The sequence below is a fragment of the Daphnia magna genome, linkage group LG3 (assembly GCF_020631705.1).
Source record: "Daphnia magna isolate NIES linkage group LG3, ASM2063170v1.1, whole genome shotgun sequence".
Taxonomy (NCBI): domain Eukaryota; kingdom Metazoa; phylum Arthropoda; class Branchiopoda; order Diplostraca; family Daphniidae; genus Daphnia; species Daphnia magna.
In genome coordinates this window covers 10720633-10736796 of record NC_059184.1, presented here as the reverse complement: position 1 = coordinate 10736796, position 16164 = coordinate 10720633, and the positions used below count along the sequence as shown (strand labels likewise).

Sequence of the window (16164 nt, the reverse complement as noted above, 5' to 3'; positions counted from 1 at the left end):
AATGGACGCACATACGGCTTGGAGAGACACAACCAGCTTCATGGCGGCGGATAAAATAGAGAAAAAAGTGCTATTATTGAGCAGGGCCGTGAACAACTCCAAGTCAAGGCTCACGACATGTGCACTAACCCTTTCAGGAGCAGGACGACCGAAGAGAGGAGTACTAGACGCAGCCGGTAGTATGCTTAAATGGCTATTCGGGGTCACAACGCAGGAAGATTTATTGGATCTCAACAACAAAATCAAAACAACAAAAAAACGGCAACAGTCGTTCAATTCCCTTCATTAAATACTTTTCATTTCAATCAGGTGAGGAAACACTTGCTCCAACTGGAAAAATTGCAATCAACAGCCGCTATGACACACAATCAAATACTAAAACTTCTATACTCCCCTCTTTCAAAAAATTGCAGCAACGCTACTTATCCGTTTGAATGGATAGTAGCTTTCATTTTCACAAACCAGCCATAGGTGGCCTAGCAGGATTCACACTACGCCTCACTCAATGGTTGAATAATCATCTAAAGAACAACATGGGAATATACGAAACGACCGACTACCACCCACGAGGCCGAAAATCCGATCCGGCTGGAAAACCTTTATCCATGCCCAAGATGTGGAACTTTAAAATCGACACCAGTGTAGTACTTTATTACCTCCCTTGTTGCGCGCTTATACGAAAACTAGAACGTACCAATCGAGGGCGATTGCCTTCAAACGGGGGGGATCTGTCACGAGGAGGGAAAAGGCATTCACCTGCTAACGACTTCCTCGTGGAACGTCCCCGCCGAGCCTTACCCTTCCGCTTTTACTCTGTTAAGGTGAAGTAGAACTTTCTACTTGACCATCTGTAGACCCACGCATAAGCGTGCCTAGTTTCTCCTTTTAACCCTTTACCCCCGAAGGTCAAATGGAAACTATCTACGTGACCATCTCGGTACCATACTTCCCGCGTCCCCTAGACGTCCGCTCACTTAAATAGGGACATACTCGATTGGAAACGCGGTTCCCCTGGCAGTTGTCTTGACTTCGTTCGCTTAAACAGTTCGAAATACACAGTTCAGTTCTCTCTGCAATTCATCGTTGGTTCCCTTTAACACAATATTATGAGTTTATACTTCTACATGTAAACAGAATCAAAAATACTTGTATTCAATGTGAATACATTGTGATACCATGACTTTTTACTTCTATATGTAAACAGAATCAAATATACTTGTATTCAATGTGAATTCACTGTGATATTATGGGTTTATACTTCTACATGTAAACAGAATCAAATATACTTGTATTTAATGTGAATACACTGTGATACCATGAGTTTTTACTTCTATATGTAAACAGAATCAAATATACTTGTATTCAACGTGAATACACTGTGATATTATGAGTTTATACTTCTATATGTAAACAGAATCAAATATACTTGTATTCAATGTGAATTCACTGTGATATTGTCACGAGCGATCACGGGGTAACACTATTTATTAGGGGCTTTTCGATCAACACTCACAAGTACACAAGATGCAATAGAAGAGGGTAACACCAAGACAGAAAAACTAACTACACTTAGCAAAGAGAATGAAAATAACTCACGACTAACACAAGACTGCTAGCTTACTCAACTCCCTCCGGGTTTTTCATTGTTCGACTCTTCCGTCCATTCAAGGCTAAAGCGATTGGAGGATGTAACATGACCATTTCTGACGGATGGCGAGTCTCTCCGTTACACCCATAACGGAGGGTGAGAACGGGCGTCGAAGCTCTCTCTCTCACGCCACTCTCGTATTTCTTGAACTAGATAGAAACCATTCGCTACAATATTATGGGTTTATACTTCTACATGTAAACAGAATCAAAAATACTTGTATTAAATGTGAATACACTGTAATTCCACGAGTTTTTACTTCTATATGTAAACAGGATCAAATATACTTGTATTCAATGTGAATACACTGTGATAATATGAGTTTATACTTCTACATGTAAACAGAATCAAATATACTTGTATTCAATGTGAGTACACTGTGATTGTAAGATTTAGTTCAGCCCGTGACTGAACTTACCTTAGTAAAGATGAAAATGTAAAGAAGAAATTAAGAAAACACGGAAGCACTGGCTGTTGTCTTGACGGTGTGATGTATATTAAGTAACTGACTGCCCTTTGCCCTGTACATTTTTCGGCTGGTAGACCGAGGGGCGGGGCTACACAAAATAAATTGTAACATGGTGGACTCCTAGCGAGGGCCACCCAAATCCTATGAATTAAAACGTGATGGAAGTCGCGTCCGTCTTCCAGCTCGTGATATCGGATGTTGGGAACGAGGTATATTCCCAACAGTGATACCACGAGTTTTTACTTCAATATGTAAACAGGATTAAATATACTTGTATTCAATGTGAATACACTGTGATATTATGAGTTAATACTTCTTAATGTAAACAGAATCAAATAAAGTTGTATTCAATGTGAATACACTGTGATAACATGAGTTTTTACTTCTATATGTAAACAAGATCAAATATACTTGTATTCATTGTGAAAACACTGTGATATTATGAGTTTTTATTTCTATATGTAAACAGGATCAAATATACTTGTATTCAATGTGAATACACTGTGATACCACGAGTTTTTACTTCTATATTTAAACAGGATTAAATATAATTGTATTCAATGTGAATACACTGTGATATTATGAGTTTATACTTCTACATGTAAAGGGAATCAAATATACTTGTATTAAATGTAAATAAAAAATGATATTATGAGTTTATACTTCTACATGTAAACAGAATCAAATATTCTTGTATTCAATTTGAATACCCTGTGATACCATGAGTTTGTACTTCAATATGTAAACAGGATCAAATATACTTGTATTCAATGTGAATTCACTGTGATAATATGAGTTTATACTTCTACATGTAAACAGAATCAAATATACTTGTATTCAATGTATATACACTGTGATACCACGAGTTTTTACTTCTATATGTAAACAGGATCAAATATACTTGTATTTAATGTGAATACACTGTGATACTACGAGTTTTTACTTCTATATGTAAACAGGATCAAATATACTTGTATTCAATGTGAATGCACTGTGATACCACGAGTTTTTACTTCTTTATGTAAGCAGGATCAAACATACTTGTATTCAATGTGAATACACTGTGATATTATGAGTATACAATTGTATATTTAAACAGGATCAAATATACTTATATTAAATGTGAATACACTGTAATACCACGAGTTTTTACTTCCATATTTAAACAAGATCAAATATACTTGTATTCAATGTAAATACACTGTGATATTATGAGTTTCTACTTCGACATGTAAACAGAATAAAATATACTTGTATTCAATGTGAATACACAGTGATACCACGAGTTTTTACTTCTATATGTAAACAGAATCAAATAAACTTGTAGTCGAGGTGAATACACTGTGATACCATGAGTGTTTACTTCTATATTTAAACAACTTCAAATATACTTGTATTCAATGTGAAAACACTGTGATGTTATGAGTTTTTACTTCTACATGTAAACAGAATCAAATATACTTGTATTCAATGTGAATACACTGTAATACCATGAGTTTTTACTTCTATATGTAAACAGGATTAAATATACTTGTATTCGATGTGAATACACTGTGATACCATGATTTTTTACTTCTTTATTTTAACAGGATCAAATATACTTGTATTCAATGTGAATACACTGTGATATTATGAGTTTATACTTCTACATGTAAACGGAATCAAATATACTTTTATTAAATGTGAATACATAATGATATTATGAGTATATACTTCTATATGTAAATCGAATCAAATATACTTGTATTCAATTTCAATACCCTGTGATACCACGAGTTTTTACTTCTATATGTAAACAGGATCTAATATTCTTGTATTCAACGTGAATACACTATGATATTATAAGTTTATATTTCTAAATGTAAACAGAATCAAATATACATGTATTTAATGTGAATACACTGTGATATTATGAGTTTATACTTCTACATGTAAACAGAAAAAAATATACTTGTATTCAATGTGAATACATTGTGATACCACGAGTTTTTACTTCTATATTTAAACAGGATCAAATATACTTGTATTCAATGTGAATACACTGTGATACCATGAATTTTTTATTTCTATATGAAAACAAGATCAAATATACTTGTATTTAATATGAATACACTGTGATATTATGAGTTTATACTTCTGCATTTAAACATAATCAAATATACTTCTATTCAATGTGAATACATTGGGATACCACGATTTTTTATTCCTATATGTAAGCAGGATCAAATATACTTGTATTCAACGTGAATACACTGTGATATTATGAGTTTATACTTCTACATGTAAAGGGAATCAAATATACTTGTATTAAATGTGAATAACGTGTGATATTATGAGTATACACTTCAACATGTAAACAGAATCACATATACTGGATTCAATGTGAATACACTGTGATACCATGAATTTTTTATTTCTATATGTAAACAAAATCAAATATACTTGTATTCAATGTGAATACACTGGGATACCATGAGTTTTTACTTCTAAATGTAAACAGAATCAAATATATTTGTATTCAATGTGAATACACTGTGATACCACGAGTTTTTACCTCTATATTTAAACAGGATCAAATATACTTGAATTCAATGTGAATACACTGTGATATTATGAGTTTATACTTCTATGAGTAAAAAAAATCAAATTTACTTGTATTCAATGTGAATTCACTGTGATATTATGAGTTTATACTTCTATATGTAAACAGAATCAAATATACTTGTATTAAATGTGAATACACTGTGATTCCATGACTTTTTACTTCTATATGTAAACAGGATCAAATATTCTTGTATTCAACGTGAATACACTATGATATTATGAGTTTTTACTTCTATATGTAAACATGATCAAATATACTGGTATTCAATGTGAATACACTGTAATACCACGAGTTTTTACTTCTATTTGTAAACAGGATCAAATATACTTGTATTCAATGTGAATACACTGTGATACCACGAGTTTTTACTTCTATATTTAAACAGGATCAAATATACTTGTATTCAATGTAAATACACTGTGATATTATGAGTTTATACTTGTACATATAAACAGAATCAAATACACTTGTATTCAATTTTAATACCCTGTGATATAACGAGTTTTTACTTCTTTATGTAAACAGCATCAAATATTCTAGTATTCAACGTTAATACACTATGATATTATGAGTTTATACTTCTACATGTAAACAGAATCAAATATACTTGTATTTAATGTGAATACACTGTGATATTATGAGTTTATACTTCTACATGTAAACAGAATTAAATATACTTGTATTCAATGTGAATACACTGTGATACCACGAGTTTTTACTTCTATATGAAAATAGGATCAAATATACTTGTATTTAATGTGAATACACTGTGATACCACGAGTTTTTACTTCTATATGTAAACAGGATCCAATCGTTCCGAATCCTACAACTCCGAAATAGCTAGAAGAGGCTTTCTCGCTATCGGTATTGTTCCATAGGCGAAAACGGAGGCAGGGGAACGCAAACGACGTAACGACAAGGGAAGAACACGTTTGGCGGCGTTAATTACACACGGGAATCCGCCTGTTACAGTCACGTCAATCGTTTTTCCACGTAACAGGATTGTAATAATTAAATGTCAGTTTGATTTAACGTGCCCGTAAAACAATACAGAGTATCGAAAATTACCTACAGTGTAAAGTCAGTGCGTATCGATAACATTTTGGTGCATCGACCAGGAATCGTGAATCCCAACGAACTGATCCGTAAATTGTAGGCGTCGTATCGCTCTGTATCGTCCACATCGTTTACGCCACAGCACGAATATTTATGCCGACATTGTCTCTCAGTGAGAGGATCTACAATCAAGCGTTACTTTTAGAACAGAACTTAATTAGACGATTTACGTTCACACGTGCTCGCCCTATAGCACCCTGAGTCGTCTACGCTCGAAGTACTGTCCTAATAACTTGATTGTCGAAAACCTAAGCTTGTACCCGTCTCGTCGACAAGCTCGTGTCTTAAATCACGTGTAACGTGTTACATCCGCAAATCAGCCCCGCGTGACAGATCACGTATCCATTCCGCAAATTGCTCCCGTACGTCATCCGTTGTCAATCAAGCATGGCCAACGACGCCTTTCCCCTTGAAGCTATTCAATAAAAAGAACCGGAGGAGGAATTGGAAGAATTGCAAACGACCAACGATCCTGCTGAGCTAAAGCATTACCGTACTCAGGCAAAGAGAATTCACACGAAGTCGCTCAATCAAGCTCTCCTTGCCGTCCGGATGCTAGAAGATGTTGATACAGTCAACGTATATCGAGTTGGCTTGGTCCGTGTATACGACATCGTTGAAAAAATTCACTTTCGCCAAGTGGAAGTCTGTAAGTTCGACGGTGAAGAGCTGGACAGAGAAACCAGCTGGGGAATTGATATTTCCATCAAACATTCGAAGGCGTTAGCTGACGTGACCAACTACCTAGATTCCTGTCAGGCCCGCGCAAGATCAGTTGCAGGTTCCACCCGCAGTAGCACTTCTAACCATTCATCAGCCTCATCGACACGCCGTAAACTTCAAGAGGCAGAGCGGCTAGAAAAGGAAATGCAACTAAAGATAAATAACTAAAGAGCTGAAGCCTTACAACAAGCCGAAGAGGATGAACGTATGCAGCAGTTGGAAACCGCCAGAAAGGCAGAAGAAAGGCGGGTTGAAGCAGCACGTAAGGAACGACAATTGCAAATGGAGTTGGAGAAGCAACGATACACTGGCTCCTTGTTACGCAAACAGCTCGCAGACGAATTAGCAGTTGCCGATGAGATTGACGAAATGAAAACGTCCAGGTTTGACAAAACAGATGTCTGGAAACCTTCTGCCATCTCATCTAATCACCTGCTACGCTTATCCCAAATTTCCGTATACCGTGTGGGACAGCAACGTCAACGCAACCATGCTCTCAATACGAGCCGGCTGCGTCTGAACAGCCGTCTACGTCCGACAAGCCGTCCTCGTCGATTCCCAAGCTAAATGCCAACGCCTCCAGCTACGTACAACCAAACGTATTCAACCAGCCAAATCCAAGCATAGCTCAGCAATTCACCTCGAGCGCTCGTCCGTCACCGATTCCAACAACCACGATGTCGTCACTACCCGTCCACAACCGAGTTACGCAACAAACGTTTCCGCCACAAAGACCAGTTCACGCTCCACAACCAACGGTGTATTCTCCTGATGCCTGGATATTCGCTGTAAATCGTCATGATGCACCTCCGACATTTCGTTCATCATCGAGACCGCCGAAAGCTGAACCACCGAAGTTTGACGGCAACCCGATAAACTGGCCTATGTTTATCCAGTCATTCAAGGTTCAAATTCACCACACATGTTTCAGCGATGCTGAACGTCAACATTATCTACGTGCAAGTTTGACGACCGAAATTCAGAACAATCTTGGCGAAGTTCTACTCAACCCTGGATTATACTCCTTTGCATTGAAAGAGCTGCATCGGAAGTTCGGAAATCCAAGAATCGTTTCAACCGCATGCTCTTCATCTCTCTTAAAGCTACCTTCGTTTAAAGATAGCGTCTACGAATCGTTAAAGCAGTTTTCGTCCACACTCCAGTCGTCGCAACTTTGCAACTGGGTGGATATGGACTGGAACTACACAGCAGTACAACCTTGGCTCAATTGGTTGGAAAATTGCCGCCCACCTTACGCAGTAAATGGGCCGAAGTGAGCTATCGAATTCAAGATAGATTGCCTACGATACTCGACCTGGACACGTGGCTCGTTGACGTTACGATGGCGGAATACTTCGTCCATGTTGGCGTCAATCCCACACCCCAGCAAGGCAGTCATCCAAAAACTCGAGAAAACGTCCACAGGTCGTCGAACGAAAAACAGAAGAAATCGACCATGGTCTTTTCTACGACCGTAAAAATTGGGTCCTGCCCACATTGTGACGGTGCTCATCGCCTTCACCTCTGTGAGAAGTTAAAAGCCTTAAATCCCACGGAACGATCAGAAATCGCCAAAGAAAAAAGATGCTGTTACCGGTGTCTTGACGACCGCCATCTAAGTTCCGAGTGTACGAAGGAAAAAGAATGTGAAACGGACGAGTGTAAACGTCTTCACCACCCTCTTCTCCATGGAGCACCGCGGATGTACCCGAAAACGCCACGATCGAGCCCAATGTCATCCTCGTCTCAAAAGAGCCCGTTTAACGGCTTGGTCTCCTACGGCTACGAAAGTGAAACGACCTTGCTGCCTATCGTTCCTATGTTAATTGAAGCTAATGGCCGAACCTGGACCGGTTATGGATTGCTGGATCCTGGAAGCCAAATCTCAATGATAACCAACGCGCTTGCAAACCAATTGGGACTTCAAGGCGAGAAGGGAATTTCAAGAATCGGAACGTATCACGGCCGCAACCCAACCGCAAACACAACAAAGGTGTCTTTCACAATCTCTTCTTTGGACAAAAGCAGTTCCTTCGAAATCCCGAACTGTTACTCCGTTCCCGTTTTAAGAATCAGAAACGAAAACGTTGACCTAAAGAAGTTGGTTAAGGATTGGCCTCATCTAGCCGGATTGAAAGTTCCCACCCAAAATTCCTGGACGTTAACGTGTTGATCGGCTCGTGTGATATGGCGCCGCAATAGGTCCTGGAAATCAAAAGAGATCCGTTGAACCAGCGGGCCCCGCGAGGACTACGAACAGCCTTTGGATGGTGTATAGCTGGACAGATCTCCCCAGCTGCCGTTGCACAATTGCAGTGCAACTCGCTCTCATTTAGCGCCCCCACCCGACCAAGATCTTGTGAATGCAATTGATCGCTTTCTGCTCACCGAGACTTACGAAGCCCGAGCAGGAGTCAAGGTGTCGATCAGCGAAGAAGAAGTACGCGCGAACAAGATCCTAAATGAAACGACGAAATTCTTAGGCAATCGATACGAGTCGGGACTTCTCTGGAAAAACGAAGAGCCGAACCTGCCCGACAACAGCCAGTCTACACTAGCTTGAATTCTCAAGCTAGAACGAAGACTCATCGCCGACGAAAACCTTGGTAAACGGTACTACGCAGCAATCAACGAGTATATCAGCCTTGGTCACGCCCGAAAACTCTCAGCTGAGGAGGTCAATTATCGTCCAGCTGGCCGAACCTGGTTTCTGCCTCACCATCCGGTGATAAATCCGAAGAAACCTGAAAAATGCCGCCTGGTCTTTGATTGGTCCGCGTACAAGGGAATGTCGCTGAACTCTGCCCTGCTGAAAGGACCCGACCTGCTAACCAACCTCATTGGTGTGCTGATACGTTTCCGACAACATCCGATAGCGTTGAGCGCGGATATTGTTAAAATGTTCCACCAAGTAAGGGTGCGGCCAAAAGACGGGCCGGCACTTCGCTTCTTCTATCGTGACCCGGGTATACAGGAACCACCCTCCGTTTACCAAATGAACCTGCAACCCTTCGGCGCAGTTTGCTCTCCGACAATTTGTGCTCACGTTCTACGTCAAGCAGCCGAAGACGGCGGGATTGATGCGGCCGACGTTACCAACCAAATAATCGACCATTTTTACGTGGATAATTGGTTGACATTATTCCCAACTGCCAAAGAAGCTATTCAGCACGCAAAAAGGGTGGCAGACGTTCTACTTAGAGGAGGATTCGAGCTCGCCCAATGGGGTTCATCATGTCCAAAAGTTCTGTTGTCGTTGCCTGGCAATCCAGTCTCATCCATCGATTAACCCCTACACGGAATGCCCATAGAGCGGACGCTGGGACTCTCACTCGACTACGGCAGCGATTTGTTTGTGGTGAGCGCAAGCATAAAACTTGATGGAGCGACGAAACGAGAAATACTTCGAGAAACGTCAAGCGTCTACGACCCATTTGGGTTTCTTTCACCGCAGTTGCTACACGCAAAACTTATCCTGCAAGCTGTATGCAGAAAATTGGTTGGCTGGGACGATCAACTAGACCAGACGACCGTCGATGAGTGGCAACATTGGGCCGTCTCCCTCTCGAAGCTAAAACCGCTCTCCGTCTCACGATGTTTTAACCCAGAGCTACCAAAAGCGTGAGGTGTGGGACTTCATCTGTTTGCTGACGCATCCGAATCAGCATTTGGTGCCATCGCTTATCTCCGATTTGACAATCCCGACGGCGTAAAGGTGTCATTTGTCATGGCCAAGGCAAGAGTGGCACCCATCAAATACGTTTCGATTCCCAGACTTGAGCTGTGTGCAACATTACTCTTCGCCCGTCTAGCATCAGTAATCAAGTCAGAACTCCGACTGAAAATCGACCAAGCCACATTCTGGTCGGACTCCACAACGGTTTTGAGATGGTTCTACTCTCCACACTATCGATTTCATGTTTACGTTGGAAACCGAATAGGCGAAATATTGGAGTTGTCCGAAAGTAGTCAATGGCGTTATGTCCCTACAACTCGAAACCCAGCAGACGACGTCAGCCGCGGCGTCACATCTACAGAATTTTCCATCGAGCATCGTTTCTTTACCGGACCATCTTTCCTCTATCAATCACCGCAAAACTGGCCGGCCTTCCCCGATGTAAAACAGGGAATTGATGAAATAGAGGATCCCGAAGTTCGCTGTACGAGATGGGTTGGTGCTACACTTCACGTAGCCGATTCCATTGACCGGCTCACCACGTACACCTCCCGCTATCCGTTTTTAGTCGGCGTCGTCGGCTACGTCAAACGTTTCATTAATAACGCTCGGAAAGAAAAAACCAATCGTGATTTCGGCAAACTATCGGAAACCGAGGTCAAGAATGCGGAAGCGGAATTATTTAGGCGCGCCCAGATGTCTGACTTTCCTGAAGATTACAGAAATATAAAGAAGGTAAAGCAGCTCGACCCTTGTTCAAGCCTAATCACGTTAACGCCATTCGTCGACCATCAAGGAGTTTTACGAGTCGGAGGACGTATTGAAAATGCTCCAGCCCCACCGGAGGCTCGCCATCCGATCATACTCCCAGCCGACGAAAAAATCACAGAATTGCTGATTTATAGTTTCCACCTCGAGTTCGTACACTCCACTACAGAGAGAACCTTTCACGAATTACGTAAACTCTACTGGGTTCAACGCGGACGAAAACCGATGAGAAGAATTATAAACAAGTGTTTGAAAGCAACACTACGCAAAGGCACTTTGCCCAATGATGGCCGCTCTTCCCGGTTACCGTCTGAAGCCTTTCTACCCCGCCTTTACACACACCGGAGTGGATTTCTTTGGCCCGTACAACGTAACGATATTCAGACGGAAGGTAAAACGCTGGGCCTGTTTGTTTACTTGCATGTCATCAAGAGCCGTGCACCTGGAAATGTCATATTCTCTTGACACTTCCTCCTTCATCAACTGCATCAGTCGCTTCGAAGATCGCCGTACAACTCCGAAACATTATCACAGCGATAATGGCACGAATTTTGTTGGAGCTGTGCATGAATTTTACGAGTGTCTCCATCGGATAGAACAGCTAGCCATTCAAGATGGGCGAAAACGAAGAACGGTGACTTGGAGTTTCAACCCACCTTCCGCGCCACATTTTGGTGGAACCTGGGAACGTCTAGTTCAATCGTCAAAACGTGCCTTAAAATTCGTACTCAACGAGCAAACTCTGACTGACGATACCTTAGTCACCACGCTAATTCAGGTGGAGAAACTTCTCAACGGTCGCCCGTTAACGTATGTAAGTGTAAACCCGGCGGATCCTGAACCCATTACGCCAAATTATCTTCTCCAGGGACACGAAAATCCGTACATACCTTTTGATCTGTTCGACGAAAACAATATGACGACCAAAAGGAAGTACCGCATTGCTCAGTATCTAACTGATTGTTTCTGGAGACGTTAGATGAGATAGTATCTTCCTAGCCTTACGGAACGACGAAAATGGCTACATGGACAAAAGAATCTCAACGTTGGCGACATCGTGATCGTTATCGAGCCAGATACAACCCGTGGAGAATGGCCAATCGCTCGTGTCGTCAAGGTGTTTTCCGGCCCAGATGGCGTAGTCCGTTCCTCAATCGTTCACGTTCGTTCGGCTACCAAACTTCACCGCCCGGCTGTGAAACTCTGCTTGTTGGAGTCTTGGGATACGGATGGTGCGTCCGCTTACGAACGCAGAGCCGGCTATGTTCCGAATCCTACAACTCCGAAATAGCTAGAAGAGGCTTTGTCGCTATCGGTATTGTGCCATAGGCGAGAACGGAGGCAGGGGAACGCAAACGACGTAACGACAAGGGAAGAACACGTTTGGCGGCGTTAATTACACACGGGAATTCGCCTGTTACAGTCACGTCAATCGTTTTTCCACGTAACAGGATTGTAATAATTAAATGTCAGTTTGATTTAACGTGCCCGTAAAACAATACAGAGCATCAAAAATTACCTACAGTGTAAAGTCAGTGCGTATCGATAACCCAAATATACCTGTATTCAATGTGAATACACTGTGATACCATGAATTTTTACTTCTATATGTAAACAGGATCAAATATACTTGTTTTCAATGTGAATACACTGTGATAATATGAGTTTATACTTCTACATGTAAACGGAATCAAATATACTTGTATTAAATGTGAATACAAAATGATATTATGAGTTTATTCTTCTACATGTAAACAGAATCAAATATACTTGTATTCAATTTTAATACCCAGTGATACAACGAGTTTTTACTTTTATATGTAAACAGGATAAAATATTCTTGTATTCAACGTAAATACACTATCATATTATGAGTTTATACTTCTACATGTAAACAGAATAAAAAATACTTGTATTCAATGTGAATACACTGTGATATTATGAGTTTATACTTCTACATAGAAACATAATCAAATATACTTGTATTCAATAAGAATACACTGTGATACCATGAGTGTTTTCTATATGTAAACAGGATCAAATATACTATTATTCAATGCGAATACACTGTGATACCATGAGATTTTACTTCTAAATGTAAACAGGATCAAATATACTTGTATTCAATGTGAATACACTGTGATAATATTGATTTCTATTTCTACATTTAAACAGGATCAAATATACTTGTATTCAATGTGAATACACTGTGATACCATGAGTTTATAATTCTACATGTAAACAGGATGAAATATACTTGTAGTAAATGTGAATACACTGTGATAATATGAGTTTATACTTCTACATGTAAACAGAATCAAATATACTTGTATTCAATATGAAAACACTATGATACCACGAGTTTTTACTTCTATATGTAAACAGGGTCAAATATACTTGTAATCAATGTGAATAGACTGTGATAATATAAGTTTCAATTTCTACATGTAAACAAGTTCAAATATACTTGTATTCAATGTGAATACACTGTGATATTATGAGTTTATACTTCTACATGTAACAGGATCAAATATACTTGTTTTCAATGTGAATACACTGTGATAATATGGGTTTCTATTTCTACATTTAAAAAGGATCAGATATACTTGTATTCAATGTGAATACACAGTGATACCATGAGTTTTTACTTCTATATGTATACAGGAGCAAAAATACTATTATTCAATGGGAATACACTGTGATATAATGAATTTATACTTCTACAAGTAAAAAAAATCAAATATCTTTGTATTCAATGTGAATACACTGTGATATTACGAGTTTATACTTCTACATGTAAACAGAATCAAATATACTTGTATTCAATGTGAATACACTGTGAAACCAGGAGTTTTTACTTCTATATGTAAACAGGGTCAAATATACTATTTTTCAATGTGAATACACTGTGATATTATGAGTTTATACTTCGACATGTAAACAGAATCAAATATTCTTGTATTCAATGTGAATACACTGTGATACCATGAGTTTTTTTCTAAACGTCAACAGGATCAAATATACTTGTATTCATTGTTAATACACTGTGATATTATGAGTTTAGACTTCTACATGTAAACAGAATCAAATATACTTGTATTTAATGTAAATACACTGTGATACCATGAGTTTTTACTTCTATATGTAAACAGTATCAAATATGCTAGTATTCAATATGGATTCACTGTGATGCTACGAGTTTTTAATTCTATACGTAAACAGGATCCACTATAATTGTATTCAATGTAAATACACTGTGATATAATGAGTTTACACTTCCACATGTAAACAGCATCCAATATACTTGTATTCCATGTGAATACACTGTGATATTATGAGTTTTTACTTCTACATGTAAACAGAATCAAATATACATGTATTCAATATGAATACACTGTGATATTATGAGTTTTTACTTGTATACGTAAACAGAATCAAATATAATTGTATTCAATGTGAATACACTGTAATATCATGAGTTTTTACTTCTATATGTAAACAGAATCAAAGATACTTGTATTCCATGTGAGTATACTGTGATACCATGAGTTTTTACTTCTATATGTTAAAACGATCAAATATACTTGTATTCAATGTGAATACACTGTGATACCACGAGTTTTTACTTCTATATGTAAACAGGATCAAACATACTTATATTGAATGTGAATACACTGTGATACCATGCGTTTTTACTTCTTTATGTAAACATGATCAAATATACTTGTATTCAATGTTTAGACACTGTGATATTATGAGTTTACACTTCTACATGTAATGAGAATCAAACATGCTTGTATTAAAAGTGAATACACTGTGATACCATAAGTTTTTACTTCTATATGTAATCAGGATCAAATATACTTGTATTCAATGTGAATACACTGTGATATTATGAGTTTACTTTTCTACATGTGAAGAGAATCAAACATACTTGTATTCAATGTGAATACACTGTGATATTATGAGTTTTACTTCTTACTGTAAACAGGATCAAATATCCTTGTATTCAAATTGAATACACAGTGATATTATGAGTTTATCTTTCTAAATGTAAACAGAATCAAATATACTTGTTTTCAATGTGAATACACTGTGATATTATGAGTTTACCTTTCTATATGTAAACAGAATCAAATATACTTGTTTTCAATGTCAATACACTGTGATATTATGAGTTTACACTTCTTCATGTAAACAGAATAAAATATACTTGTATTCAATATGAATACACTGTGATATTATGAGTTTAAACTTCTACATGTAAACAGAATCAAATATACTTTTATTCATTGTGTTTACACTGTGATACCATGAGTTTTTACTTCTATAAGTAAAAAGGATCAAATATACAAGTATTCAATGTGAATACACTGTGGTATTATGAGTTTTTACTTCTACATGTAAACAGAATCAAATATACTTGTATTTAATGTGAATACACTGTGGTATTATTAGTTTATACTTCTACATGTAAATAGAATCAAATATACTTGAATTGAATGTGAATACACTGTGATATTATGAGCTTTTACTTCTATATTTAAACAAGATCAAATATACTTGTATTCAATGTGAACACACTGTGATATTATGAGTTTACAATTCTACAATTAAAAAGAATCAAATATACTTGTATTCAATGTGAATACACTGTTATTCCATGACTGTTTACTTCTATATGTAAAAAGAATCAAATATACTTTTATTCAATGTGAATACATTGTGATACCATAAGTGTTTACTTCTATATGTAAAGAGGATCAAATATACTTGTTTTCAATGTTAATACACTGTGGTATTATGAGTTTACACTTCTACAGGTAAACAGAATCAAATATATTTGTATTCAATGTGAATACACTGTGATATTATAAGTTTACACTTCTACATGTAAATAGAATCAAATATACCCTTATTGAATGTGAATACACTGTGGTATTATGAGTTTTTACTTCTATATTTAAACAGGAACAAATATACTTGTATTTAATCTGAATACACTGTGAAATTATAAGTTTACACTTCTAACTGTAAAAGGAATCCAATATACTTGTATTCAAAGTGAATACACAGTGATATTATGAGTTTACCTTTCTACATGTAAACAGAATCAAATATACTTGTATTCAATGTGAATACACTGTGATATTATTAG

General features: G+C 37.9%; 1 pseudogene; it reads left to right on the top strand.

The window, feature by feature from the left end:
• The first annotated feature begins 533 nt into the window (after positions 1-533).
• LOC116935370 lies at positions 534-7129 on the top strand (annotated as a pseudogene).
• The last annotated feature ends 9035 nt before the right edge of the window (positions 7130-16164 follow it).